Below are 22,807 nucleotides of genomic sequence, written 5' to 3' on the forward strand. Positions count from 1 at the left end.
TTAGGCACAAAATTGAGAGACACTCCTCCTCCATATTTACTGGACAAGAAATTGAAGCGCAAATAGATTACAACGGAGCTCAAGAAATAGTTTGTTGTGGTGGTAATTGGCATGTTCCCGGTAATATGCCTGATTTTTACGGAGTTCAGCACAACTAGCACAATAAGAGTATATTTTGGGAGTTGCCATATTGGAAGGATTTTCTTTTGCGCCACAACCTCGATGTGATGCATATAGAGAAGATTTTTTTGAGAACATCATGAATACAATATTGAATGTCCTAGAGAAGACAAAACACAACAAAAAATCAAAGTTGGACTTGTCTGATATTTGCTTAAGAAGCGAGTTACATATAAAAAGCAATGGAAAAGTTCCCGTTCCGATATTCAGATTTTCTTCCGAACAAACGTTGGTGTTGTTCAACTGGGTGGCATCATAAGTAAAGTTCCCTGATGGGTATGTTTCAAATATCTCTAGATGTGTTGAAAAGGGTCAAAAAGTTTTTCGGGATGAAGAGTCAAGGTTGTCATGTCTTTATGCAACGATTACTTCCCTTTGCATTTGCAGAGCTACTTCCAACAAATGTACATGAAGCACTTGGAGGTAATATACACAATAATTTCTTACGTTAATATGACTAATATGACTAATAATCATGTACGTTTAATTGGAATATACAAGGCATCGGAGCATTTTTCAGGGATCTGAGCACACACACTATTAAAGAGGATCCATAGAACAACTTCATGAGAACATTCTAATCTTACTTTGCAACTTGGAGAAGATCTTTCGTCAGACCTTTTTTGACGTCATGGAGCATCTAGTTGTCCACCTCCCGTATGAGGCATTGCTTCGTGGACCTGTATATTACAGATGGATGTATCAGTATGAGTGGGCTATGAAATATTTGAAGGAAAATAAAAACTCGCCAAAGTTGAAGGTTCTATAATTGCTGGAAGTTTGACGAAAGAAACATCTTACTTCACATCTTACTACTTTGCACCAAAAGTACGGACCCGAAAAAGAGCTCCAAGAAAATATGATGATGGTGGTGTCGCGCCAACATATGCAGTTGCTGGTGTTCCACACATCTTTTGCCAGATTGGGCGATTCGATGGGAAATTGAAAGAGGTTTGGTGGTCGAGTGATGAAGACGCCTATAGTGCACACACTTATATTCTACTCAATTGCGAGGATCCATTGATGCGTTATTTTGAAAGGTAACATATATTGAAACTTCTAAACACATATATGTACAAATTATATAATTTTCAAATGATTAGTTAATAGAAAATATGATTTTACAGCCTATTTTTTTCTCAAGTCGAAGAAACAATCTCATGTATATCCAAAAAGGAGGTAGACAGAAGGAAAGATCAACACTTTATTAAGTGGTTGAAGGGTCATGTATTAACCCAATCTTGTAAGTTGGCATACATGATCTGTATTTGTCGTTAGTATGATTAATTAATTTCACCGTTCTCTTTATTTTTCCAGGTTGATTATGACGATCCAGATTACCCCTCATGGTTTCATAAAGTAGTTCGAGGTCTAGTTGCAAAGGTCACCACATCACTGATGTATTTAACACAAGGCTTCACTTTTCATACATATGAGTATGATAGACAGCGGGTGACAAGTAATTATGGAATATGTGTGAAAGGCGAAACAGATTTCTACGGGATATTGAATGAGATTATTGAAGTGGAATTTCCAGGATTATTGAAGCTGGAATGTGTCTTCTTCAAATGTGGGGTTTGTGGGAACCGAAATTCGCACTGTCGATTTCCGTTTAAATAAGGAAACTAAGAAAACCCTAGTTTCCCAGAGGACCCGGATATCTGTTAATTACCACACGTCAAGCAATCAGAACACGAGAATAACAACGATAAAAATAAGAAATCGAAAAGAGAGCAAAGTAGATCTTATTCCGAATCTGCGTATGAGCGTTACAACAAGGTATAAGCCTGGGCTCGAGAGCTGTCGGCGAGATTCCTAGTTCTAGCAACCCTAAGACGGCTAAACCTAATTGAGTCGCAGCTCGAAATAACAAAAACGGAAAGTTGCCTAAATCGCTCTAAGTGCTAAGTTTGCTCTGAAAAAGTTCTCCTTCTGCTCCTCGCCTAGGACTCCTTATATACTAGCTCCAAGGTCGGTTTACGCTTTTACTCTTCTGCCCTTAAGCCGTCATAGCATAAAAATGGAGATATTCCATTTTTCCCGATCTTCACAATTATCTTCAAAACTTCCGTATTTATCCGCGGAAACTTGACATTTATCCTTCCTCGTGGGCCAAGCGCGAACCATGCTGTGGTTCACGGGCTTTTGGTTAGAAAAATCGTAGGATGGGCCTCGAGTCGTGTTTTAGGTCCCTTTGGGCCGTCTTCCGACTCGACACGTTTACTACGAGTTTTCCGCGGTTTCTAATCCGCGAAGTTTGATCGATGAATTAGAATAGCGGGAAACATGGACTGAGCTTGCTACGGTCTTCGGGAGATAGCATTCGAAGGTTTGACGAGAATGCAAGGACTGGTGTCGTATCGATGTTCGGAAAGGTTCAATCGCTACACAGCGACCGAACTTTGGCTCGAGCCCGGTCGCTATGTAGCGACCGAGCGAAACGAGTGCTCGGTCGCTACGTAGCGACCGAGCTTGGCTGAGCTCGGTCGCTACGTAGCGACCGAGCTTTGGCTCGAGCTCGGTCGCTACGTAGCGACCGAGCGGGACGATCGCTCGGTCGCGAGTCCGACGTAGCGACCGAGCTTGGCTGAGCTCGGTCGCTACGTAGCGACCGAGCGGGACGATCGCTCGGTCGCTACGTAGCGACCGAGCTTTGGCTGAGCTCGGTCGCTACGTAGCGACCGAGCGGGACGATCGCTCGGTCGCTACGTAGCGACCGAGCGGGACGATCGCTCGGTCGCTACGTAGCGACCGAGCTTGGCTGAGCTCGGTCGCTACGTAGCGACCGAGCGGGACGATCGCTCGGTCGCTACGTAGCGACCGAGCTTTGGCTCGAGCTCGGTCGCTACGTAGCGACCGAGCGGGACGATCGCTCGGTCGCTACGTAGCGACCGAGCGGGACGATCACTCGGTCGCTACGTAGCGACCGAGCTTTGGCCCGAGCTCGGTCGCTACGTAGCGACCGAGCGGGACGATCGTTCGGTTTGAATCCCAAAGAATACTTCTTCGTAAAAATAACCTCGTATAGGTTATTTTTACGAAAATTACATCCCTTCTTTTACTAACTCTTTCGGAAATACGATCTCTGAGGATTTTCGGGTGGTAATTCCGTCGTAACCGTTTTTGACCCCAACAGTTAGCCCCCCAGCCCGTTAGGATCATGCATGGGGGATCCTAGCGTGCGGTTAGGCATGTTTGGCAAGTTAGGCGTGATGGATGGAATTAATATGCGAAAGTCCGAGCTTGAATAGTAAATCCTCATGTCTTATAAGAAGAGAGGTAACTTGTTCCATAATTTTTTCACTTTCTTGTTTTTCTCTAAGATCTTTCAAAAAACTTTCTATCTTTCTCTCCACCCTTTTCCTCTATTCTCTTAAGAGAAGTGTAAAGATGTCGAGCAAGAAAAAGATTGCGAAAAAAGGGTCTTCGTCCGCGAGTCCTTACGAAGAGCTCGTCGTTCCGAAGATGGAGTTCGTGCCTCACTCGGTGCATCCTGCCGAGAACGAGGCATGGTGGGTTGCTCATTATGGCTCGTTGATCCCTCCCAAGGAGAAGCCATTCCCGGTCCTGGTCCATCGTGGAGTCGAGGAAGAGGACGCAAGCAGGACTACTGACGAGTTTCTCGCGACGATGCGGTCGTTCTACCACATCCCGGATGTTGTGGAGTTCCGGGTTCCCTGCCGCGGGGAATGTGCTAACAACCCCCCGGAGGGTTACTTTACTTGTTATGAGGCGTTCATAGTGCGTTGTCGCCTCTGGTTCCCCATACCCGAAATTCTCGTCCGAGTGTTGGACCGCTTCGAAGTCGCGATAAGTCAGTTGACACCCCTTGCCATTCAGCACCTTATTGGGATCTTGATCCTAAGCTATGAGCATGGCCTTTCCCTTTCCGTCGATCATTATGAAGCGCTTTTGAGGCTTCAACTTGTCAAGGATACGGATAAGCATAGGTTTGTCCCTCGGAAATTTATGTCGGTGGTTAAGAAGTTCATTTCGAACTTCAACTTGTGGAAGAAGTTCTTTTTCTTTGTTCGTTTGGACGCTGCGTCCGTCGAAGAGAGTTGCATTCCACTGTTCCGGAGGTTGCCGAACAATCGTCCCTTCATCAATCCTCTTGCTCCATTCCCTGAGGACATTATCGCGGTGAGGGATCTTCTCAGGAATGGTCCCTTCTTCTGGACTTCTTTCACGCCGAGAAGGGTTCGGAAGGCACTGAAATTTGTGCAACCTGGTCCAGCTTTGGACGCGGATACGGGAAGCGACTCCGAACCCGACGACCAGAATCCCGTCGAAGCTCCGACAGCTGCGCCGGAGTCGAGCTCTTGGAAGGGAAAAGATGTCGATAGAGTTTTCGATGGACGACTCTATGCTTCCAGGATGGGATCCGAACCTTGCTTACGGCGACGGAAGCGGTTCGAGCGAGGCCCCCATTCCGGACTTCGATGATTTCTTTGCTGGGCTGCCATCGGGTTTCGATGCTCCTCCTCCTACGAAAGAATCGGCGAGGCCGAGAGTCGTTGCGGAAGGATCTCGCATCATCAATGGGGTTAGTTTTTTTTTTTTTTTTGGGAATTTTTTAGTGATTATCCTATGTATGGATTTGTAACACGCCCATCGATTTTGCAGGGCCTGAGCTTGCTGGGCTCGGCCATCGAGGTGGGTCATAGAGAAGCCATGGTCTACCGCTTCAAGGCGGAGAAAGCGGAGCGGGATCTCGCTCGCGTGCAAGGCGAGATGCTGGAGCGAGAGGCACAGCTTACTCGTGATCATGCGCGGGCTGTTCGTAGAGCGGAGAGGAAAGGCAAAAGAGAAATCGTCGAGGTGATGAAGACTCGCGCATCTCAGTTCCAGGTTGAGTACGGGAACCTTAAGAATGCCTTTACCTCGGTGGGCGACTTTCGCGAGTGCCGTGGTTCGGTCGGAAGTCTTTGGAGGACGCAAGCCGACGACTATGTGTTTGAAGAGGAAATGAGCTTGATGAAGAGTGGGATGAGTGACCGTGCCCACGCTGAGGCGCTTATCCCTCCGATCGACGAGAGGATTCAAGGGTTCTGGGATTCCATCCCGGTTTCTCCTGATACCGAGGAGGTCCCGATCGATTTTCACGATGGTGGCGAGGAAGTGGATCGTCCTGCGGATGCGTTTGGTGCTTCGTTGTCCGGGGACTTTGACTTTGGATTATGAGGGATGGATCAGTTATCCTTGTTTTCGGCCGAATGTGGCCCTTTGAATTTGGATTTCGTTTAGGCCAAGATGGCCGTATTTGTATTTCCGGGACTGGCCGTTGGTGGCTTTGAATCCCTTGCCGCTTTACGCGGTTTATTTATATGATAAATGTTTTGTTTCGAGTTTTTCCTGAGTAGGGTTGAAGTAAATACGAGTTGTCGTCTCGTATGTAGTTCTAATTAGACGTTCAATCTGTTGGTTCGTTCGTGATTTTCGTAAAAATTTATCTGTCTTTACGATTTTCGAGAACATTGAGATACGAACGGAGAGGCATGGTTTATGATCTCGTATCTTTTAGATATCATGCCTTGAGATGTTTGAGACCAGAGCGTTGGGTTTAGGGCAAGACCTAGGTTTACTTTCGGTTAAGGTTTGTGCGGTGACTAGCCGGCTATCGTTTTTCCTGTTGCGATTTCTTCCTGACTCGCACCGGTTTAAAGTCCGCGATATGTTCTCGGCTTATATGACTTGTATGGTACGAATCGAGCATCTTCTCAGAATCAACTGGAAGTGCTAAACCAAAATTTCGGATTTTTGTTGTAGCGCGCTTTTGTCCTTGTGCTGGACGTTTTTAAAGATCAAAAGAGTGATCGGATTGCGTTTGTTTAAGACGGCTGGCGTGTTCGTCGGGGCCAATCGACGAACGGGGTGTAAGTTTTTGGTGGTCGCGTTCGGACAATTTGTTTAGCATTGTCCTCGAATTTTAACTTTTTGCGACGTCTCGCAGTTATTTTCGAGGATTATGCGTGTATTTTTGCGTGTTTGAAAGGTGATAATCTTTACGATTTTTGGGCCGGATGAGGCCGCAGACGAGCGTAAACTGAAGCGTAAGCGTTTTCGATAAAAAGACAGTGTATATTGTAAAAAAATTTTATGTTTCTAAAAACTCGATTACAATAATGGCGATTGTGGGAGTATACGAGTATACGCACCCACTCCCCCCCCCTTTTTAGAGAGGGGGATAGCTGAACTCGTCTTTTGACAAGCTGCCTACGTACCCCTTTCGAGGATCAAGCCATCTCGTAGTTCTGTTTCATGCCGCGAGTGTTCTTACTCGGCGGTTGGTGTCGCGATGTCCGCCTTGACCGTGTCGATCGTGGCTGGGTCGACGCTATTTTCCGGATGTTCCGGTTGAGTTGTCGCGTGGGCTTCGGATTTATGTCGAGCTTCGACGTCCGATGCGTTTGCGTTGACAGACGATTTTACTTCGTCCTTGTGCGGGGCGCTTTTGGCCGAAGATCGATCTATCTTCGCGCGTTTGCCGTTTGCAGAAGCCGTGATTTGCCTTAACTTATGCTCCGCGAGGAAGCATAGTCGCGACTGTTTTTGGCATCCCCAGATGGCCGCGACTCCGCTCGGCGTTGGGAACTTGAGACCCAGGTGGTAAGTTGACGGAACTGCCTGCATGGCGTTGAGCCATGGGGTTCCCATGATCACGTTGTAGATAGCGGGATGGTCGACTACCGCGAATTCGACGATTTTCGTGATCTCCTTGGCCATGACTGGCAATTGGATTGATCCGAGAGTCATCGACACTTCGCCTGAAAAACCCGTGAGTGGTTTTGGCGTCGGAATTACCTCTCCGAGTTCGATACTCATCCGCTTGAGAGTGTCGCGGAAGATTACGTTGACCGTGCTTCCCGTATCGACGAGTACCCTTCCGACTTCTAAATCTCGTATGACGAGATCTATGACGAGCGGGTCGCAGTGAGGTTGGTCGATACCGCCGGCTTCTTCCTCCGTGAAGGTGATCGAGCAACTTTGGCCGTCTCGAGGAGGAGACCATGTAGGCCAATTTGCGCTTGATTCTGCCTTCCGTTGGTAAGCCTTGATGGCTGACACGGTATCGCCGCAGTATTGAGATCCTCCGATGATCATATTGACTCTGCGACGATTGTTATCGTTCCCTTTGTCATCCGGCCTCCTACCGCGTTTATCCCCAGGTTGGTTTCGTTGAGGAGATTTTTCGGCGGGCGGATTTCTGTCCGTCTTTGGAGGCCGATCAGAATCGAGGATGAGATCCTTGACGCTAGTTACTTCCGAAAGCTCTCCAGCGAGCAGCTTCGCGGCCAGTCTTGCTCCTAAGACTTTGCAATTAGTCGTGGAGTGTCCTCGGGATTGGTGGAACTCGCAGAAGGTGTTCTCGTCATACCCTTGATTGCGAGTCCATGTGTTGCCCGTGGTCCGGCCTTGATCCGAATTGATCGCATAGTTATGCGCTCCTTGGAGATCTTCCCCCTCGTGATGGACGTACTTGTCGTTACGAGAGTTCTTCTTTTTCCCCTTCGGATCTGCGTCTTTCGAGGATGGTCTTGCCGGCTTATGTTTTTGCGATAAGACTTTAGTTTCTTCCTCCACTATGATATAGTCCGTTGCTTTGTGGAGGGCGTCCTGGATCGTTCGCGGTTTGTCGAGAGTTATCCATTTTCTGAATTTCGACTTGTACCAGAGCGTCTTTCTCAGCGCGTCGATGGCCACTTTGTCGCTTATCCCGCTGACCCTGGACATTATCAGTTTGAACCGACTGATAAACTCGCGGAGGGGTTCGTCTTCCCTCTGGGAGAGACTCCAGAGATCAACATCGGAGGTTTCCCTGTCTATGAATACAGAGTACTGTTTGAGGAATTCCGATGCGAGCTGTCGAAAACTCCCGATGGTGTTGCGACGAAGGCGTGCGAACCATTCGAGCGCTGCTCCTTCAAGATTTTCGACGAACAGGCGGCAATAGCCGGCATCCTTTTCGCCGTCCTTCAGTCTTGCTCTTCCCATCGCGATGTGGAAAGCCTGAAGGTGCGCTTTCGGATCGGCCGTACCATCGTACTTCGGTACTTTGATCTTTCCCGGATCGGACACCCTCATGTCCGAAATGCGACTGGTAAAGGGGGTCTTTCGAGCTCCTTCCAGCAGTCGATCGATCTCGGGGGCAGCACTAGTAGCATGATGGATTTGAGACTTTACGGCTCTCACTTCTGCCGCAGTCTTGGTGATGTAGTCGCGAAGATCGCGGATATCCGATGTCTCGTCAGTGGATTTCCGAGCCTGTCGGCGCTTACTGCGAGTGAGCTCGGTTTGCCTTTCGGCCAGCTCCTCTTGTTCGTTCCAATAGGCGACTTCTTCTTCTTCCGTCATTGGTTTTTCGAACGGGGAGCCTTCCCGAGCGGATCGGCTTCTGGTCCTTCTTGGATGTCTGTCGACATCCTCGTCGGTGTCGTTGGAGACATCGCTAGGATCCAGGTCAATGTGTTCGGCTTCGTTATCCTCCGAGTCCTTTGCAGGGAGCGGAAGACTTTCAGAGTTCCCCTTCTCGATGGGAGACTTCTCGCTGGGGTTTTGACCGGAAGGTCGTTCCCGCGCGACTCCTGCTCTATCGAGTGGGGTGGCGAAATCGAGCCTCTTCCCGCGGATTTTGGTGGTTCCGCGGGGACGGATAGCTTGGGTCCTTGCCGTTAAGGTTTCAACCTGTTTGGTCAAGGTATTCACGAGCTTATCCTGTTCTTCCGACCTTTTTTCATAGGTGGCGAACATCTTTTTAAACTCCTCGAGAGTCGCGGCGTTGGCTTGCGCGTTGGCCGCAGATACGTCCGCTACCGGAGTGTGGAGATCGGTGCCGCTGCCTCCGTTAAGGGGAGTTTGCACGTTATCCGCGTCGTTGGTTGACATGTCTGACTGTGTGTGGCTTTTGCGGGTTAGATTGATCCGTAAGTCCCCCTCCTTCTAGCGCCAAACTGTGGGAACCGAAATTCGCACTGTCGATTTCCGTTTAAATAAGGAAACTAAGAAAACCCTAGTTTCCCAGAGGACCCGGATATCTGTTAATTACCACACGTCAAGCAATCAGAACACGAGAATAACAACGATAAAAATAAGAAATCGAAAAGAGAGCAAAGTAGATCTTATTCCGAATCTGCGTATGAGCGTTACAACAAGGTATAAGCCTGGGCTCGAGAGCTGTCGGCGAGATTCCTAGTTCTAGCAACCCTAAGACGGCTAAACCTAATTGAGTCGCAGCTCGAAATAACAAAAACGGAAAGTTGCCTAAATCGCTCTAAGTGCTAAGTTTGCTCTGAAAAAGTTCTCCCTTCTGCTCCTCGCCTAGGACTCCTTATATACTAGCTCCAAGGTCGGTTTACGCTTTTACTCTTCTGCCCTTAAGCCGTCATAGCATAAAAATGGAGATATTCCATTTTTCCCGATCTTCACAATTATCTTCAAAACTTCCGTATTTATCCGCGGAAACTTGACATTTATCCTTCCTCGTGGGCCAAGCGCGAACCATGCTGTGGTTCACGGGCTTTGGTTAAGAAAAATCGTAGGATGGGCCTCGAGTCGTGTTTTAGGTCCCTTTGGGCCGTCTTCCGACTCGACACGTTTACTACGAGTTTTCCGCGGTTTCTAATCCGCGAAGTTTGATCGATGAATTAGAATAGCGGGAAACATGGACTGAGCTTGCTACGGTCTTCGGGAGATAGCATTCGAAGGTTTGACGAGAATGCAAGGACTGGTGTCGTATCGATGTTCGGAAAGGTTCAATCGCTACACAGCGACCGAACTTTGGCTCGAGCCCGGTCGCTATGTAGCGACCGAGCGAAACGAGTGCTCGGTCGCTACGTAGCGACCGAGCTTCGGCTTGAGCGCGGTCGCTACGTAGCGACCGAGCTTTGGCTCGAGCTCGGTCGCTACGTAGCGACCGAGCGGGACGATCGCTCGGTCGCTACGTAGCGACCGAGCTTGGCTGAGCTCGGTCGCTACGTAGCGACCGAGCTTTGGCTCGAGCTCGGTCGCTACGTAGCGACCGAGCGGGACGATAGCTCGGTCGCTACGTAGCGACCGAGCTTTGGCTGAGCTCGGTCGCTACGTAGCGACCAAGCGGGACGATCGCTCGGTCGCTACGTAGCGACCGAGCTTTGGCTCGAGCTCGGTCGCTACGTAGCGACCGAGTGGGACGATCGCTCGGTCGCTACGTAGCGACCGAGCTTGGCTGAGCTCGGTCGCTACGTAGCGACTGAGCGGGACGATCGCTCGGTCGCTACGTAGCGACCGAGCTTGGCTGAGCTCGGTCGCTACGTAGCGACCGAGCGGGACGATCGCTCGGTCGCTACGTAGCGACCGAGCTTTGGCTCGAGCTCGGTCGCTACGTAGCGACCGAGCGGGACGATCGCTCGGTCGCTACGTAGCGACTGAGCGGGACGATCACTCGGTCGCTACGTAGCGACCGAGCTTTGGCCCGAGCTCGGTCGCTTCGTAGCGACCGAGCGGGACGATCGTTCGGTTTGAATCCCAAAGAACACTTCTTCGTAAAAATAACCTCGTATAGGTTATTTTTACGAAAATTACATCCCTTCTTTTACTAACTCTTTCGGAAATACGATCTCTGAGGATTTTCGGGTGGTAATTCCGTCGTAACCGTTTTTGACCCCAACAGGGTTCGACCCCGTCGTCAACAGAGGTGTTCGATTTAACAAATTCGGTGTAGTTGATGTCAATGGTGGACGAAGGTACAACAAATTCGAGCCTTTCGTATTAGCTTCACAAGCAGACCAAGTTAGCTTCCTTCCATACCCTCGGATGAGAGAATCAGGAATTAATTGGTTTGTCGTTATCAAAATTACACCTCGTGGACGAATAATCGGTAGAAAAGAACAACCATTGCAAGAAGAACACATCAATGAAGTTGAGGAACCTGAACAACAAACTGATGACATCCTTCTTATTGTAGAATTTATCGCTAAGAGTATGGTATAATATATATATTTGTTGCATTTGTTTTATCCATTTTCTTTTTGACGACCTATTCATGTTCTGTAAATTGATGTGATGCTAGTGATCTAATAAACAAGTTTTTACAGTGAAGTAACAATGAAGCATAGAAGATTTTTTTTTTATAATTAAACTACATTTTCATATGTTCATGTCATTTTGAGCCTTTTTAGTTTTCAGAGTGTTATACAACATTGAATTCCTAATTCTCTTAGGTGACTTGAAATATTTGGTCTCATGTGTGGTGTTGTTACTAGCTGTCCAAATCGTTTTCCTTTCTTGCAAAGAACCACCACCGACGGTGACGTTATGGAGAGTGCGACATCAGCTTTTGACTTTTATGTTTACTGTGGAGATGAATGATGGGAAAACGGCCAATTCCTTCCTCAACACTACTCTATGGTCCTGATCAAGACATCAACTTATCACATGTGCTAAAACATACATTAACTCAAAAGTTATTTGAACTTCATACATCAATTTATAAAAAAAAAATTTACATACATTGACTAACGTTGATCTGAAATCCGTCATTTAACCGTTAATTAGTGACGACGTGGTATTGACGTATCATATGAGTCAGCTTAAAATACAAAACGATATCGTTTCAATAAGTATATAAAAAAAATTTGACGACGGCAACTGGGTGAGGACATGTTATAGTTACAAATTTGTGTTATTTGCTGATTAAATTTTGTTAATTATAAAAAGACTTTTGAGACATGTTATAAAAAGATTGGGTGAGGACATGTTATAAAAAGACTCTGCCGGTCACCCTTCTGTTTGATTAATTATCGTTTTGGTCTCTGCTCCTCCTCTGTCTTTTATCTATGTGGCATGGTCTCCTTGTTAATGTCTCTGGAGATTTCTCTTGTTGGAGATATATATGTGTTCTAGTTGTTATTCTACACAGATGGAGCACCGACAAGGCCAGTGTCCATGACGTGAAGGTAGGGAGCTCGAGACTGGAGGTGGTTTGTGTGGTTTTAACTGGATCTGGGTCAGATCTGTGAGAAGGTTGCAGTTGAGGATTCACTGGTGCTGAAGAGGTTCTGCTCCTTTATCATATTTTGATTCCGTTTTCCCGTGACCTCTCTGCTCTTCGATCTGTGGAGACTTTCGTTTTAGGTGGATTAGAACAACTTTTTTCCATTGTTGTTGGGAAATTTTTATGTTATGCTATTCTATGCTATCCTTGAAGTTCAGAGAATTGATGGATCTCTTTTAGTTGTCTGGTCTCTATACTTGCAAGTTATCGGGTTATTGATGTGGTAGTGAATGCTTCCTGTCTATTTCTGTTGGTTTCTTTATGTTTTTGGTGGGCTCGGATGGGATTGACTTCGTTTATCTCTAGATCTTTTGAGATTAGAGTGTTGGTTGGAGGACTTTTATTGGGCGTAGTTTGTACACATGAAGTGTGTCGCTGCCGTATCCGAAAGAGGACGGGAACTACAAGTGGTTCATTCTTGTTGGGTTATAAAGTATGGTTCTTTAGGAGGGAAAAATGTGTTGTCGGTGTTCATAGAAGTGGATGTTATCGTTCGGGTGGGGGGGGGGGGGGGGTGGGCGACAACGATAAATCTCGTTCAGAAGCATTTCGAGGTGTCAAAAGGTTGCAAGTATAGTTGATATCACTCAAATTACCCTAAGGAGTGATTTACTCTCTCAAATAAGAGGTTCAGTTGTAGTACTTAGGGATCAAATTCACAGGGAGCTAAGGCACACAATAGATCTATCAAGTTATGTAGTTAAGCTAGGTAAGTAGGTTTTAAAGCAGTAAATAGCAGGGGTGAACAAGTAATTTTCGATTGATTGATTGGGGTTTTAAAACAAACAAGGGAAGCGTTAGACTTCGGGTTACTAAGCATATATGGATATTCTAGAACTCAAAATATAAGAATAGTCGATCAACTTTCATATATTTAGTTTATCTATCGTCGGATCTAGGACCTTAGTTGTCGCTTGTTGGTCCTGAGAAAGTGTCGATCGACTCCAACAATGGAGTGTCGATCGATGCAACTACCGAGTTGTCGGTCGATGAACCTTTCAGGGAGCGTTATCGCACGGGTTTGACGTGTTCACTAGGTTTAACTAAATCAGTTTCTGCTTGTTTCTAGCAATCCTAGCACAATCTAAACTAATCATACAGAGAACCAAACTTCCGCTTGCGCCCTACTATCTAAAGGCAATGTCCTAATTAGCTACTCTAGAACACATGCATTAAGAACATTTTAGTTGATTCATATTCCTGAAACTTAGCAATTCTATATTTTGGGTTAATCCCTCATGAATATCTGAACTCTAAATCTATCAAGAAGAACTACTCAGACATAGCTAAGCAATTCATAACAAAGAGATATAAAATCTGCATAAGATAGAAAAACTAGAGTTCCAATCACAAATCTCTGAAGGAGTTATTGGATCTTCTCTTCAAACCTAAGACTCTAAGTATTTTTCTGTATGAAAGTAAGAAAGCGTGTGTTGCCTAGAACAATGGCAGGACACACAAATATTTGGTTAAATTCGCCAGGGGTAATCTGGTAATTATTGTGGGACTTGGGCTTAAAGTCGGCTGGAATCCAATTTGGCTTCCGCGCGTTTCGCTGTCGATTGAAAACAAGGAGTGTGTGTCGATCGATTATTGCCTTCGCCCATCGATCGATATTCATGGTCGATGGTCAGCTACAGGTCTTTATCATTTTATCTCCAAAAAGCAACAAAATCACCACTTTCTTCCAAATCACTCCAAAACCTGAAAACATACTAAAAAAGACTCCAAAGCAACTATAAAGTATTTAAAACACACATATATACCATTACTAAAAATAGGTAAAATCCATGGTATATAGCCCCCAGACTTACTCTTTTGCTTGTCCTCAAGCAAACCAACGAGCAGTCTCTCTGAAAGTGGTTTGAAAACAGCAGGGACTCACATAATTTAAGAACTTAGTATCATCACCTCAACAATATTGCATACCACATCAAATCAATTCTAACTTCAGAGGTATCCTATATACCATATCCTAGCTTAGCAACCAAATCCATCTAACCAGCAACTTAGCTAATAGTGTCTGACTCGCTGATGAACGCTCCCTAAGATACTCCACTCTGATTTTGGTTGGATGGAACAAGGACAGATGATAGATGGTTTATTTTGGGATGGATAGATGCATGACAGTTTCTAGATAGATAGATAGATCGATTGATCACACTGAGGTTGCAAAATGGCCTTAGATTCACCACTCTCTTGTTCTGGATATGACACACCAGTCAACAGGAAAGGTTGCTGATTTGATTTAGGTTTACACACCTCTATAATCAGGTTGTTCATAAGAACAATGATGAATCATCAAATAAGAGAAGAATTTTTTTTTATAAAAATGATGATTAAATTTTCTGATACAATTTCAAAATACTTAAATAGAAAACACTAGAACTACTGCATGATCAGCCTAGAAAGCATATAAAAAAAGACAATGAAATAATTAAACAAGCTGCATGAACATCATAGAAAACATAAATAAGACATCTGAGTAAATGAAAGTGGTTGGGGTGGTGGTGGTTTGGCCAAGTAGATCTTCTTTACTTTCTTGGTTCTGAACAAGGCAAGCAATCTTCTCATTCAGCTTCTTGGACCTTATCTCGTAATGGGCCCATCATATATGGCAAATGGATCTTCTTTCTAAAACATTGGGGTAATCCATAGAATCGCATCCACGGGTTTTCATCCATTCGGGTTCATCGACAGAATTGCTTCCACGGGGTTGCATCCACTCGTATTCTTCCACCGGTTCGATCGAGCTGATTAAGCTCAATTAGGTTGTAGATCAGCTTTGGTTCTTTCAAACATTCTCAACAAGTGTGGATAATAGGCAGGTGATCCAGTTTGGTATCTCTAATATACTCTGCAGTCAATAAATCTAAGAGTGGTGCTAGAGAGTGGTTAGATAATAAGTGAAATTATAAAGTTTATAATCCCCTTCTTGAGTCAATAAAAACATTTTTTTAATCTTTTATAAAAGTCATGGTAAATTAATATCAGTAAACTTCCTCTCATACACTGTTCTAATGTCCATTTAGTCGGAGTTTGGTGAAAACATAGATCATAAGGACAATATGTAACAAGGAGTATGATATACCTGATCGCTGATGTCGATGTCAATTGACACAGGGTAGTATATTGATCGTTTCTGGTATTGTGCTGTCGATCGATGTCGACCTTGACTCACCGGTCGATGACAAGTATCCGCTCCTTGGTTCTCTTTTTGGTTTTTTTTTAGACCTTCAATAAAGGTAAAAACAGAAATAAATTAACTAGTAAATATTAAAACTATAAGAAGTTACCTAATAGTGGGTTGCCTCCCACTCAGCGCTTTGTTATAGTCATTTAGCTTGACTTTAGAGGTTGTATTTGGCTAGTAATGATCAAAGTGACCACTTGGTTGTATGCAAGTGTCAACTTCATCTTTTCTCATCTGGAACCAAGTTCTAATGAAGCTTCTTATGGCTTCATCTCCTCTTGTCCACGGATTCTATAATCTTTCTCTAGCAACCTCACTTGCATGCATCCTATGTTGAAGACTCCCAATGCTGCGCTGTTGTATTCCAAGTATGGCATATGTTGATTCTGAGATGTCCTTCAGCTCCTAGTAAACATCTTTTTTCAGCAAGTCTTGAGAGAAAGTGATCTCATCAAGCTTATCATGTAGTGACTTCTCAGTAACCAGCTTGCTTCGTAGTGCTGCATAGTCGCCGTCAATCTATGGTCGAGTCTTTCTGTCGTTCGATGGTGACGGTTCTGCTTGAGAATTAAGTTGTCTCTGAATCGTATATATCTCCTGTTGCAAAGAGTCCATGCGTTTGGTCAGGAAATCTACACCTTGAAGTCGGTATGTTAGCATTTGTAGCCTTTCTCTGAGTGGTGCGAGTCGAGCTTCGATCGATGCTTAGATGCGAGCGTTGATCGATGGTTGAGTGTGAGCGTCGATCGATTGTTGAGCGTGAGAAGCGATCGATTTGATCTTCATGCGCCGACTGCATGTTGTTTCTGAAGCATGGCTAAGTCTTGCTTCATCTCATCTGTGCATATGGTCAACCAGCTGATAATGTTGTCGAACGGTCATCGAGCCTCTTCGAATGATAATCATTTGAAGTTATGATAGCTTTGTAGATCTCTGCTACTAGCTCATCAATATCAGTTTTGTTGTATATGTTCTGCTCTGGCACGGTCGGTAAGGATACCTATGTGTTCTCCCAACGAGGTTTCCTCTTCCTGTTTGGATGAAGTGTGCTTCGTCTGGATTCGAAGTGACCATCGATCGATGGTGCTGCTGCGTTGTTGATCGATGCTAGATCCTCTGATCTATTTTTCGGAATGTAGAAGTTACTGCATCCATTCATGGCAATGATTTCAGCCATGTCCCCATTAGATATGTGGAGAATGCGTCCATCCATTACTCTTGCTTGGCCTTCTGGATCCCTAAAAATACCAAATTCATCCGGAGTTATATAATCATAATATGTATTATCTTTGACTTGTACCTTAATATTTGGTGTTGGATCATCGTCGATCGATGGCTTGATGTTGCTGTCGATCGATGTTGACGTTGCAAATGCAAACAATGTATGGAGAAGTCCTCTGCCATCCATGGCAAGACCAAAGTACTCAATGTCCTTCTCTTTGTGGTAAACCTTGTCATACTCATCAGATTTCATCTCTGGTAATTCAGTGTCCACTGCGAAACTCTCATGAAGGCTATTTTCTGCCCAACTGCCGATAAAATAGTCGCCTTGTATGCTGATTGTATCACCATAGTGGTAAACTGGTAATCAATCAATGTCTGAGGCTGGGTAGCGACTTCAAAGCTTGGATAGCAGTGTACTGGCAGAGCGAAAGTCTCACTTGCATGACGGATGTCGATCGATTCTCTGGACATGTTGTCGATCGGCGGATGAATGGAAATGTCGATCGATAGTGGAGTCCCGCTATCAATCGATCCTGAATACTTTGTTTCATATTCATCCTCGTAATCGCAGTGGCATGCTGATATGAATCCAGTGTTGAACGTCTTTGGCTTGATAACTATGACTGGATCGTAGTAGACATCATGATTTATCAGTGTTAGACACAACTGATTAGTATTCATGTTGCAAACTGCTCCTACAATAGGCATGAAGGCTCTCCTAAGTAGTACAGAAGGACTCCTGTTTTGCTTGTTTTCCAGGACATGGAAGTTAATTAGAACTAGTGCATTACCAATCTGCACCTCAAGGTTTCTGATGATTCCTCCTGAGTTCGTCGTAGAATAATCCACAAAAGTGAATGAATCCTCCGAAGGCTCTATCTTAAGACCCATATGGCCTGCTATCGTCTTGGGCAGTATGTTGACTGATAAACATGTGTCACACAGCGCACATGGAAACTCAATGCCCTTCCACAAACATGGCACTGCAAGTTTTCCAGGATCACTCTTCTTTTTCAGTGTAATCTTCTGCGTCATCTTCTCTTTGATCTGATTGAAGATCCTATGTATGTCCTGTTTGGTTTCCTTGGTCTCTCTAAAGAACATCCGCAACCTATGGGTAAAGTAAGCTCCTCAAATGGCTTGTCCAAGGGAATCCTGAGAACTCTCTTAATGAAGCTATCCATCTCCTTCTCATTGACTCCCCTTTTGAGATGCTTAGGAAGCTTTTCCTTTTTCTCCTCAAGGTTCTCCTCGCAGAAGTATGATCAACTTGCATAGGCTCTATAGTGCATCACCAGAACTTTTTTTCGAAGTTGTCTGCAATATGTTCTGAAGGTTGAGATGGGTTTCTGAGTGCATTCAGTCATGCTACATCAATCTTTGGTAATTGCACTCGGTATGTCAGAGGTGGTTGTCGATCGATATTGGGTGAGTTGAGTCGATCGTCAGTCGAGTCTGGATGTCGATCGGCATCAGGCTCTTTGTGTCGATCGATGTCCAACTTCTTGATGCGTAAAGGTTTGGGTGGATGTGGGTGTTTAGCCGCGAACTCCTCGTGAGTCAGAATTCTCACGGTCGCGCATGATGCAACTTCCTTTGTCGATCTATGTGAAAAAAACTGATGTCGGTCAATGTGCGTCCGTCTCCTTTCAGTTGATGTTCGTGACTTGGCGTCGATCGACACCAATGTGAACCGCCAAAACTCATGGAGCTTTCGACTTGGAAGTCTCCCTCTTGAAGCTTCTCATGCTTAACCACTTGCAAGAAATCATCATCCATAATGGCATTTACGTGGTGCTTTAGTGAGTCATCCCCTTTACCCTTCATGAAGGCCTCATGCCTTTTAATGGTGTCTCCTGTTTGAACCACATGTGTCTCCAGCTTTCTCACATGTGTGTTCAAAGACTTAACTTTAAGTTCAGCTCTGTGTAGACAAAATCAATATTTCCATTGAAGTTCAAGAATTGACTCTATCTTTCTCTCTCGAGTCTGCGGTGGTTGAATCTGATAGTAAGAACTTCCAAAAGGTTTGTTGCTGCTGTTGTAGTTGCTGATCTAGGGTTTCTGGTATTGTGAACTCTAGTTATATCCCCTCATCTGACCATTGCCATAGGATTTTGTATCCACTCTGATTTCTAGACCTCTGATTTTGAAAGCCTGAACCACTGACAAAGTTCACATCCTCCTCTTCGTCCATCTCACTGTCGAAATCTACAGCCTCTACATCCTCTGCATAGCTAACATGATTCTTGAGAAGCTTGTGAACACTATCTATCTTAGCTTTACCATTTTCCAACTTCTCCTTCCCTAGGGTAGTGGTCGATTTTTTTATTTCAAAATCAGTGTTCTTGGTGATGTTGTTGGATGCCAAGTTCTCAATAAGTCTCACAACCTCTTATGGATTCCTAGTGTTGAAGTTTGCATCACTAGCAGAGTATATAGCCATCTGATATGCTAGTGCGATGCCTCTGAAGAAAGTTTTGAGCATCTGCACTTCATTGAATTCATGGTGTGGACAGTCTCTCTGATACGACTTGAATCTGATCCAGGAGCTTCTGAATGATTTTGTAGGCTCCTGTGTGAATGTAGCAATCTTGTTCTTCAAGTCTTCATGACGTGCCTAATCAAATAAGTGGTATAAGAATGCATTCTTGATGTCGGCCCAGGATATAAGAGATCCTGGTTGTAACTGCTTAAGCCAGTGTGAAGCCTCTCCAGCAAGTGAGTACTTGAAGAGCTTGCAAAAGAGATAGTCCTCACAAACTCCATTGGCTTTGATAGCAAAAACTAGATCCATCGAAGCTCTCCAGATTGTCTATAGGATGCTCGTGTGATAACCCACAATAGGTCCCACGAGTGTGAAATACTAAGGCTTCAACTCAAAGTCTTTCCTCCAGATGGCTAGAGGATGTATGGCAGATCTGTTCTCATAGTACTAATATGGCATGTTGTAATCAGCTAATGTCCTCGTTCTAGCAGCCTCTTCTACAGCTTGAGCAGCTGCAATATCGGCACCATGATCAGAGATTACAGCCCCTTGATCATATATCTTCTGACCTGCTACATTACACAGATGACCCTCCTGGTCATGCAGGTTTCCAACCGCGTCCTGAATTAGAACTAGTGTCGCAACCATGTCTCGCGGCTCAGTATCGATCGATGTCCGAGGTGGAATGTCGATCGATGTCGGGTGTGTAAGGGTGGTCGACGGAAGAGTGGTCTCGATCGACAGTGGAAGGCGAGTGTTGGTTGACGAGCAGGTGCTATTGCCGATCGACGCGGTACGTTTTTTTTTACGGATGCTGCGTTATAGAAGTGCAGGATATGAAAAGAGAAGTGTATATTCCTTGTTGCTTCTGGTACTGATGGACATGCACCTGAAATGACAAGAAAAAAATTTATCAGTTTTTGCAAGTAACAAAACCTTACACTAAACCTAACTAGATTTAATCTAATGGCAATCAAAGCTCCCCGGCAACGGCGCCAAATTTGATATCACTCAAATTACCTAAGGAGTGATTTACTCTCTCAAATAAGAGGTTCAGTCGTAGTAATTAGGGATCGAATTCAGAGCGAGTTAAGGCACACAAGAGATCTATCTAGTCAAGTAGTTAAGCTAGGTAAGTAGGTCTTAAAGTAGTAAATAGCAGGGGTTAACAAGTAATTGTTCGATTGATTGATTGGGTTTTAAGGAAAATATAGGAAGGGTTAGACTAAGCATATATGGATATTCTAGAACTCAAACAATAAGAATAGTCGATCAACTTTCGTATATTTAGACTATCTATCGCTGGATCTAGGACCTCAGCTGTCGCTTGTTGGTCCTGAGAGAGTGTCGATTGATTCCAACAACGGGGTATCGATCGATACACCGTTCAGCTCGTCGATCGATGCAACTAGCAAGTTGTCGATCGATGAACCTTCCAGGAAGCATTATCGCACGGTTTTGACATGCTCACTAGGTTTAACTAAATCAGCTTCTGCTTGTTTCTATCAATCCTAGCACAATCTAAACTAATCAGAAAGAGAACCAAACTTTCGCTTGCGTCCTATTATCTAAAGGCAATGTCCTAGTTAGCTACTCAAGAACACATGCATTAAGAAAAAAACTAGTTGATTCATATTCCTGACACTTAGAAATTCTATATTTTGGGCTAATCCCTCATGAATATCTGAACCCTAAATCTAACCAAAAAAATTACTCAGACATAGATAAGCAATTCATAACAAAGAGATATGAAAACTGCATAAGATAAAATAGAGTAGAAAAACTGGAGTTCCATTCACAGATCTCTGAAAGAGTTATTGAATCTTCTTTCCAAACCTAAGACTCTTATTATTATTTTTTTGCATGAAAGTAAGAAAGCGTGTGTTGCCTAGAACATGGCAGAACACATAAATATTAGGTTAAAACTCGTCAGAGGTAATCTTGTAATTTTTGTGAGACTTGGGCTTAAAGTCGGCTGGAATCCAATCTGGCTTCCGCGCGCTTCGCTGTCGATCGACAACACTGAGTGTGTATTGATCGATTATTTCCTTATCGATTGATAATCATGGTCTTTATCATTTTATCTCCAAAATCACCACTTTCCTCCAAATCACTCCAAAACCTAAAAGCATACTAAAAAGACTTCAAAACAACTATAAAGTGTTTAAAACACACATATATACTATGGCTAAAAATGGGTAAAATCCATAGTATATCAATAGTGTGCTAACATGATTGTGGGTTTTTTTTATTTAACGTGTTCGGTGTTCTCAAAAGTTGTCCCGGTGTGGGTTTTAGTTATCTTTCTATTGGCATGTGTTTCTGGGATTTCTTGTTCGTCTGCCAGCTTGTAGTAAACTTTGTATTCCTCATTTGAATGAAATTAACAATTTGACAGAAAAAAAAAAGACTTTGAGAATACTTGATCTACTTGCAATATTTTAATAAACATATTTTATAAAGAAAATTTTCATAAATGAAGAATCCAATAACAACATATTTTTAAAAATGACAAAATCAGTTATAAATTCATAAACAAATAACATAACTCTAGATGTTTGTTAACTTCTAACTACTTATTATAAATTCATAAACCAATAACATAAGACTTTAACATATTTTATAGAAAATTTTAATTGAATAACACTAGAGTTATTATAAAATCCAAATCTATAAGATTTTTTATAGTGCTAGATAATTATCCTATTATAAACAATGAAAAATATTATAGACAATTTTACATTCGACAATTCTACATGCCTTATGAGAATTCACGCCTGACTGAATCAGCTGAACCGTCCTACGGGATCTACGCTTGATAATACTTCTTGCGCCTTGATGCAGATCTCCTGTAAGCTTATTTCTTCTAATTCGTATAATTAGGCCTTCTCTGGAATTCGAAATCCAGATCTCTCGATGTAGAAGCATTAATGAACCCTTAATCAAACTACTAGACCAAGTCTGTTATGAATCTATAAACCTCTTTACCGTTTATAACGGACTTGGTCAAATCAGCTACAGCTACAGTCTCTGCTGGTCTGTTAATGTAAATTGTCACTAAAAAGTTGTCTTCTAGCTAATTGGAAGTTCCAGGTTAAAGATTTCTGATAATGTACCGTGCTCCATCGTCTTATAGAAAATATCTACTAAGATAGATTACCAAAACATTTAAGAAAGTTATTTAATCCAAATTTTCTGGCTTTATTATATATACTAGGATAAGACATGCGCGTTGCGCAAGGTAAATTTATATGAAAATTATTTAAAAAATATCGTATGAAAAAAAATTTATATTATTGAGCGAATTAATATATTTGGCTCTTAAACAATTTTTTTAATTTTTTTTTGTTAATTATATAATTTGTTTACTAATGAACGGATCCCATTTTAAAAAATATTTTAGGTCAAAAAATTATTTATCGCATAAAAACCTAATGTTTAGGCCGAAGAATCTCATGCCTACTACAATGAAACCTCTATAAATTAATAATGTTGGGACTACACCAAAACTATATTTTTTTATTAATTTCAGAGATATTGATTTATAAAGATATTAATTTATCGATATACTAATTCAACCAAAATCTCAATTTGGGACTATAAAATTATATTATTTTATAGAGATTTTTAATGTATATTAATTTATAGAGTATTAATTTAAACAGGTTATATTGTATTTGGTTACATTGAA

At 43.5% G+C, this 22,807-nt stretch overlaps 1 long non-coding RNA gene across 1 annotated transcript; it reads left to right on the top strand.

Annotated features, from left to right (window-relative positions):
* The first annotated feature begins 1,527 nt into the window (after nt 1–1,527).
* Nucleotides 1,528–20,873, top strand: LOC117126508. The gene is made up of 3 exons (XR_004449123.1): nt 1,528–1,750; nt 8,641–8,646; nt 10,829–20,873. It is a non-coding gene; the product is annotated as an uncharacterized LOC117126508 (long non-coding RNA).
* The last annotated feature ends 1,934 nt before the right edge of the window (nt 20,874–22,807 follow it).

This window comes from Brassica rapa, chromosome A01, assembly GCF_000309985.2.
Source record: "Brassica rapa cultivar Chiifu-401-42 chromosome A01, CAAS_Brap_v3.01, whole genome shotgun sequence".
Classification (NCBI taxonomy): Eukaryota; Viridiplantae; Streptophyta; class Magnoliopsida; order Brassicales; family Brassicaceae; genus Brassica; species Brassica rapa.